This window comes from Coregonus clupeaformis, chromosome 10, assembly GCF_020615455.1.
Source record: "Coregonus clupeaformis isolate EN_2021a chromosome 10, ASM2061545v1, whole genome shotgun sequence".
NCBI classification, from domain to species: Eukaryota; Metazoa; Chordata; class Actinopteri; order Salmoniformes; family Salmonidae; genus Coregonus; species Coregonus clupeaformis.
Genome location: NC_059201.1, coordinates 10,816,956 through 10,825,374, shown reverse-complemented (window position 1 = coordinate 10,825,374; position 8,419 = coordinate 10,816,956). Strand labels below are relative to the sequence as shown.

General features: G+C 45.3%; 1 non-coding gene across 1 annotated transcript; it reads left to right on the top strand.

Moving 5' to 3' along the window:
- The first annotated feature begins 3,802 nt into the window (after positions 1-3,802).
- LOC121576082 lies at positions 3,803-3,856 on the top strand. Its single transcript, XR_006002434.1, has one exon. It is a non-coding gene; the product is annotated as a U7 small nuclear RNA (small nuclear RNA).
- The last annotated feature ends 4,563 nt before the right edge of the window (positions 3,857-8,419 follow it).

Genomic DNA, 8,419 nt, shown 5'->3' with positions numbered 1-8,419 from the left:
TGATGCGTCTGTTTCAGCGCTGGGTGATTGCTACGAGTCTGGACGCATCTTGCCACTGCCAGCTGTTGCTCAAGGTATCCCCGTCGTGCCTAGGAGCGTTGACTCCTTGGAGTGACTGCTGTTGCAAGGATTTCTTATGGGCCGGGTAGTGACCGCAGGGTGATCACAACAGACATATCCTTACTGGGATGGAGAGCGCTGTGTGTGGGCTACTCGGAAAGAGGGATTTGATCAACAGCGCAAAGAGCGCTGCATATCAATTACCTAGAGCTACTGACTATTTGCTGGCGCTGAGGCATTTCGTTTTGATGTTGGAGGGCCAGCATGTCCCTTTTTGGAGCTGGTGGAACCTGTGTGTGCTTGGGCTGCCGAGGGCCTCCTAGTCTGGTAACCTCTGATTGTATGTCCCCATAGTATGTTATACTGAGTGACCAACTGAAAGGGAACATACAGTTATGAATATAACTACCGTTCCCTGAAGGAGGGAACGAGGTATAACATATTTTGGCCCCGCGCCGTCAGGGGATTTGGGCTCGCTGAAGAGCGGTACTGAATTTAGTAAATGGATGCAAGCCCGGTATTATAGCCAGGAGGGCTGTCTCAGCATCCATTGGCCTGTTGGGCGTGATTTCAGTTATCTTCAGGTGAATATCGTTGGTCGTTGACTCCCAATAGTATGTTATACCTCATTCACTCCTTCAGGGAAGAGTAGTTATATTCATAACTGTATGTTCTCCTCTAGGACCCTGAAGAGGGACCGCTTGTGTTCAGGAGCTCCTCTCGTGCCACTGCCAGATGACGCCACTTGTCTTCCCCCCCTGATGCGGGCACCAGGTCCATAATGAGACTGATTCAAAGTATAATTTAAGGGAAGAAAGATATGGGATTGTAAAAGGATAAAAAAATCGAGTGTTTGTTCTTCTCTCCATCTGACTACTGATAACTAATCAGGCTAAAAACAATGGCCTATCTTCACCCTAAATCTGGACTGATAAACCAGGCTGGCACTGGGTCGAGGGAGAGGGAAGACTGATAGGGAAAAGGAGAGGAAGGTGGAGGGAGCTGAGGAGATTAATCTACTCTTGCAGCACACAATGGCAGATTGGGTAATACATGATCTACGGGAGGGGCAGACTTTGGTGGTGTCCTCCTCTCTCATTCCAAGCACGCCAAGTCCAGGGAGTGGCCCTCCTCTGTAAGGCGATCCTCTTTCTGCCGCCGGAGATGTCGTCAGTGGGTTTTACCATCCCACCCCGGCGGTGTCTGTGAAACCTGAGAGACCCTGGACACGGACAAGCCCAGTGACGGAGGGCAGCAGGGGGACAGCTCCAGCTTCAGGGTGTTGCTGAGGGGGATAGTGTCTGATGCCTTCCCCTAGCAGTGGGGTGGGGGGTGGGGTAACCATGGCTGGCCACAGGACTGTTGGAGAGATGAGGAGGGAAGAGGGAAGGCCACCCGATGTCTGTAAGAGAATCAGGTTTCCTCACAACTTGTTGCCCAATGCTAAATAAACTCTGGCATGCAGTGTCGACACCTGATCTGGTCTAAAAGGGCCGCTGGAGTAGTTCTCAGCAGCAGCAGCAGTACCCATGTCCTTTCCCTTGCTCTTTTAACCCTTCTCCCCTTACCCTCACCCAGTCCTCCTTGCCTGGCATGGTCTGGTCACCCTCCCTGGCCCCTCAGTGGTGCTCCACAAGTCTGTCTCTCTCTCTCTCTCTGGTGTTCCACAAGGATCTCTCTCTCTCTCTCTGTCTCTCTCTCTCTCTCTCTGGTGTTCCACAAGGCTCTCTCTCTCTCTCTCTGGTGTTCCACAAGGCTCTCTCTCTCTCTCTCTCTCTCTCTCTCTCTCTCTCTCTCTCTCTCTCTCTCTCTCTCTCTCTCTCTCTCTCTCTCTCTCTCTCTCTCTCTGTGGCCACCCGTCATTGGTGTGCTAATGAGGTAGTGAGGGGGGTGCCTGGCTACGTCTCTTGGGGCATAATGGGAGAGGGGTCATAACAGTTGTTCCCTTTAGCCACTGTGACAGAGGGGACTGCCTCCCGCCTCCGTTCCTCTCAATGTGAGCAGGTCTGTGACAGCTGTCCCTCTGCACTGTCAATCACTCTGAGCTCCACACTGAAAGGGAAACGGCTTTGTGGTTGAAAACAAAACAGGGATTATACGGAATAGTAAAAGTAGAATGTGCCATTGAATCTAATGATGTGATAAGAAGGTGCTTTTGGAAGCAGATGTTATCGCGGGTGTAGCGAAATGCTTATGTTCCTAGCTCCAACAGTTCAACAATACAAAACATAACACGCAAATCCCAAAAATATAAATAAAGGAATTATGTAATATTGAAATATTAGAACGAGCATGTCAGAGTCCGGAATATAAATATATATGTATATGATGGTGTGTATAGACATTGCGGACAGTATATGAATAGAAAAGGTGTGTACAGCAGTAGCTATATAGGATGGTCCTTGACTAGAAAACAGTGATTCTCAAGATTATATATAATCAAATGATTCTCAAGATTATATATAGTCAATTAATTAAGTCTATTGACACACCTTTGCTTCAATCTAAGCAACACAATAAAAAAACTCCCTATCAAAATCCTTCAGTTTAACCTAGAGATATCTGTTTTTGCATGGACTGCGTCTCAATCCACCGCATCTGCCTATGTTGGCCTTCCACATCTACGGTGGAAGGTGGCCGAGCTACAGCTGTGTTTGTCAGACCCTGAGACCTTGTGAAAATCGGTCTTCTCACGAAAACGTCTGCTGTGTCCGAACGATTTGGGCTACAAACTAATATGACCACACTGTGGAAAGGGGTGACTCTCACGAACACGATGTTGCTCTACTACCCCCACAAGTGTCATGGGACTCGTCTGAAGGTAACCCATACAAATAAATAGAAATATGGAGGTAGTTTTGTGCCAACAAAAATAATGGGTTAAATATGTGTCCAAAAAAACTAAAATATTTCCTGAGCTTTCTTAGATATAGGACAGACACTTTAAAACCTTATTCCTTATAATATATTTTTGGACTGTATTTTTTTATACCTGAAGGGGTCATTTGATTCGAAATCATAGCTAAATGATCCATGGTGTATGACCATCTTAAAACAATTCCATATGTTAGCTTAGTAGAACCCTCCCCCAACTGCTTAGACTTTTAGAGGTCTCCTAACTGTGTTACCACATACCCCTGTGAAGATCAAGCTAATGCACAGTCCTGATTGAGGCTTGTTAGCCAAGACAGAGAGATCTACTAGGGAGGATGGATAGAGTGAGAGAAAAAAATGGTCTGTTCCAGAGGTAGAATATAGCATTCTAGCAGGGTTTCTCATTGAAAATGTACAACAACTGTTTCGGCTGCTTTGCCCATGAGGGTCCTCTACCTATTGTTGCTTTTTTTTAATCAACACTCTACCCACATAAAAAAAAGACTACAGTTTACTATAGAATACTACAGTACTTATTATAGAATTTTGTAGTATACTGTAGAATATCCACAAAAAACTGTGTAGTAAATACCACAGAAATGTCTGCAAAAACACTACAGCCTGCAGAAACACGAGAAAATGTAGACTATAGTAAATACTACATTATTTCATTTGCATATACCCTGCCCATTCCCCTCCCCCATAGCCCAATTTGTGCCACCCGTAAGAGAAACCTACATGCCAAGTATACGCTATACAGTATATTGTGTTCTCTATAGTCTGTAGTTCTTCTAAAGAGCAGACGCTCTGAACTCTGTTCAGAACCTGGTCCTACCTACCTACCTACCTACCTACCTACAGGTTATGGAACAGTTGCTCTTTTAGAATTTGTCCAGTAGGTTTCCTCAAGGAGAAAGCCCCCCACTTCTATTTCAAAGATAATAAAACAAAAACACTTTAGCAAATACTACAGTAAAGTCACCAAAAACACTACAGTATATACACCACAGTAAATACTACAGTATACCATACTACAGTCCGCAAAAACACTACAGTAAATACTACTTATACTACAGTCCGCAAAAACATTACACTAATTACTATAGTATATACTATTACTCTTTTTTTACTACCGTTTTTATACAGTATACTGCAGATTTCACCTACCCTCATCAATCATTTCGTCTACCTCGAGCTGGCCAAAGACCCTCATTTTCAATTCTGCTGTTTTGACTGGGCTGGAGGAAAACCCTCCATTTTGATTTGAATAAGACAAATACATTGAACAACAACACACATTGGGGTAAGTGTGTAACTGTGTCAGGGTCTAGTCTCTAGCCCTCCTGCTGGCTGCTGGCTGTCTCTGCTGTCTCTGCGACCAACCAGCCATTTAGAGCCCAGGAGAGGAGAGGCACTTCAGAGGAGGATTAGGACCGGGCGCAGGGGGGCTTTAGCAACGAGAGATGGCTCTTTTTGTTTCACCACAGAAAGGAAGTGGGAAAACACCCCATATTTCTCACAGAAGGCTGCAAAGAATCATAGAAAGAAGAGGAAAGATCAGCTCAGCCAGTAGCTAGGCCTTTCTTAGTCTTCACTGGGCCTGTTGTTGTTGATAGGCTTTTTAACCCCCCTAAGCTGGCTCTGTGAAAGCTCTTTTGGGGAGCGGACTCTTTGTGTTGATGGGTTGTAGGCTCTCTAGACTCACACCATGCATCCAGTCAAGTGGTTGCATTATTAATGAAGACTCAGAGTCTGGTATGGCTTCCTTATTGAGTTTGTTGATACCCAATCATGGAAACATAATGAATGGGACAATGAATTAGTGTGCTGTCAACAACTGCCTGAGAAAGACACATATGTTGGGTTTTATTGAAACTGAAGACACAAGACCCATCTGTTGAAGCGGAATATGTTTTGATTTGGGACTGGCCCTAAGGAGTGGCCCGCAGAGCATTTCACACTGGATTAGTTTGGATTTCAGCTCTTGTCCTCCTTCAGAGCAGCAACATGATCTGAGGTTAAACCTAGGGTTGGCCTTTTCACCTCTTTACATGACATGTTACTGCCCCCATTTCTGGTTTGGAGGATTTTTACTCCACAACGATTAGGAAGCTACTTCAATGCATTTCTTAAGAGGCCAAAAACAGGAATGCCAATTCTACCTCTCAAAACCATCCACCCTTGATACACATATAAGTCAGCAGGGATCAAGTTCAAGCAAGTTGTCATGCAATCCCCTCTACCTGCCAACCAAAAAGCTCTCAACAGTATCTTGAATTTCATGATTAGTGAAAGTAATTATAAACATACTGAACAAAAATATAAACGCAACATGCAGCAATTTCAAAGATTTTACTGAGTTACAGTTCATATAAGAAAATCAGTCAATTGAAATAAATAAATTAGGCCCTAATCTATGGATTTCACATGACTGGGAATATAGATATGCATCTGTTGGTCACAGATACCTTAAAAAAAAAAGTAGGTTGTAGATCAGAAAACCAGTCAGTATCTGGTGTGACCACAATTTGCCTAATGCAGCATGACACATCTCCTTCGCATAGAGTTGATCAAGCTGTTAAATGTGGCCAGTGGAATGTAGTCCCACTCTTCTTCAATGGCTGTGCGAAGTTGCTGTATATTGGCGGGAACTGGAACACGCTGTCGTACACGTCGATCCAGAGCATCCCAAACATGCTCAGCGTTCAACACCATAGTGCCCTTAAAGCTCATCACTAAGCTAAGGACCCTGGGACTAAACACCTCCCTCTGCAACTGGATCCTGGACTTCCTGACGGGCCGCCCCCAGGTGGTAAGGGTAGGTAATAACACACCATCATTAAGTTTACCGACGACACAACAGTGGTAAACCTGATCACCGACAACGATGAGACAGCCTATATGGAGGAGGTCAGAGACCTGGCCATGTGGTGCCAGGATAACAACCTCTCCCTCAACGTGATCAAGACAAAGGAGATGATTGTGGACTACAGGAAAAAACGCCCCTATTCTCATCGACGGGGCTGTAGTGGAACAGGTTGAGAGCTTCAACTTCCTTGGTGTCCACATCACCAACAAACTATCATGGTCCACAGTTGTGAAGAGGGCACGACAAAGCCTATTCCCCCTCAAGAGACTGAATAGATTTGGCATGGGTCCTCAGATCCTCAAAAAGTTCTACAGCTGCACCATCGAGAGATTCCTGACTGGTTGCATCACCGCCTGGTATGGCAACTGCTCGGCCTCCGACCGCAAGGCACTACAGAGGGTAGTGCGTACGGCCCAGTACATCACTGGGGCCAAGCTTCATGCCATCCAGGACCTCTATACCAGGCGGTGTCAGAGGAAGGCCCTAAAAATAGTAAAATACTCCAGCCAGCCTAGTCATAGACTGTTCTCTCTGCTACCGCACGGCAAGCGGTACCGGAGCGCCAAGCCTAGGTCCAAAAGGCTTCTTAACAGCTTCTACCCCCAAGCCATAAGACTCCTGAACAGCTAATCATGGCTACCCAGACTATTTGCATTGCCCCCCCAACCCCCACCCCCTTTTACGCTGCTGCTACTCTGTTTATTATCTATGCATAGTCACTTTAACTCTACCCACATGTACATATTACCTCAATTACCTCGACTAACCGGTAAGGCCCCCGCACATTGACTCTGTACCGGTACCCCCTTATATAGCCTCCCTACTGTTATTTTATTTTACTGCTGCTCTTTAATTATTTGCTATTTTTATTTTTTACTTATCTATTTTTTACTTAACACTTTTTTTTCCTTTTCTTAAAACTACATTGTTGGTTAAGGGCTTGTAAGTAAGGGCACTGTAAGGTCTACACCTGTTGTATTCGGCGCATGTGGCAAATACAATTTGATTTGATTTGATTTGAAAGCTGTCAGCCAACCATCACCATGTGAAAGCTGTCAGCCTACCATCACCATGTGAAAGCTGTCAGTTCTACCATCACCATTTGAAAGCTGTCAGCCTACCATCACCATGTGAAAGCTGTCAGACTACCATCACCATGTGAAAGCTGTCTGCCTCCCATCACCATGTGAAAGCTGTCAGCCTACCGTCACCATGTGAAAGCTGTCCGCCTACCATCACCATGTGAAAGCTGTCTGCCTCCCATCACCATGTGAAAGCTGTCAGCCTACCGTCACCATGTGAAAGCTGTCAGCCTACCATCACCATGTAAAAGCTGTCAGCCTCCCATCATCATGTGAAAGCTGTCAGTATCCCATCACCATGAGAAAGCTGTATCAGGGGAAATCAGGACAAGAAATGTCTTTAGAGGAAAACTGAGCTTGTGAGCTTATCTTGAAGCATGGACAGACACCTCATTACAAAGGTCCCATAGTATGTAGCACCTGGGAACCACACCAGGGAGACAATACAGGAAACGACTCAACTGGCCACAAATGGAACACAAGGACATTCTTCACATTCCACTAAAATAAATATGTCAATATGTGTTTTCATTACCATTACCATACAAATCACAATCAAAATGTAATTACCAGTACTAACTGTAGTATTTGAAAGGACTGGTTGTGTCCTGGTCCCTTTAGTGAAGACACAATAATTATAAGGCTATACATGTATCTATACTGTAGCTTGTCCTATCCTGTTCCCATATAGCTCAAGTCCCAGTGACCATTCAGCATGAACTCAGTCCTGCAACACCTCATCAGGTTCACTGCAGCTCCTTCACATAAGCCATGCCACTCTATGTAATGGCCATTTGGGACCGCTCCACCACCAGGTACCCCTATACCACCAGCCCTGTCTCCCTGTCCTCTCTCCTGCATCCAGATGTTTCTAGTGCCAGCAAGGAGGTCTCAGTCTCAACTGAGGAGGATGAAAATGGCTTGGCCAGACTCTCCTCTCCTGCACGCAGCCAGGCCTCTCTGAATAGACTTGTGTTTTCTCTCTCTCTCTCTTGCCCAATCTGTTTAATCTCTGTGACCCCTGACCTGTGTGGAACGTCTGGAGACAGATCCAGATGTGCTGTGAACTGTTACGTAAAAACAGCGATTTTGTGGTTTTCCAATTAAGACCCACTATTTCATGCATGCAAGTATTCAACATGCCTGCACGCAGCTATTTGGATTGTGCACTTCTTGAAATAACCAGAGAAAAGACACAAAACTGTCAACAGCTAACACAGCTGGGGAGCAGTTCGGTGCTCTGGTTGAGTGAGGTATGACAGATGCAGAGGGGAAATGGTTACAGACACATTTCACACGGAAGGAAAACAACACCCAGTGGTCTGGCTCGGCGTGCCTCTCTGCTTTCCTGCTTCTTTCCTCGCCCCTGTCTGAGACTTGATTTGATTTTGATTTGTTAGGGTCCCCATTAGCCGACGACAATGGCGACAGCTAGTCTTACTGATTACCTACATTTAAAAACATTAAGATGTAGTGTGTATGCATCTATTAGTTACACATACAGTGCCTTGCAAAAGTATTCATCCCCCTTGGC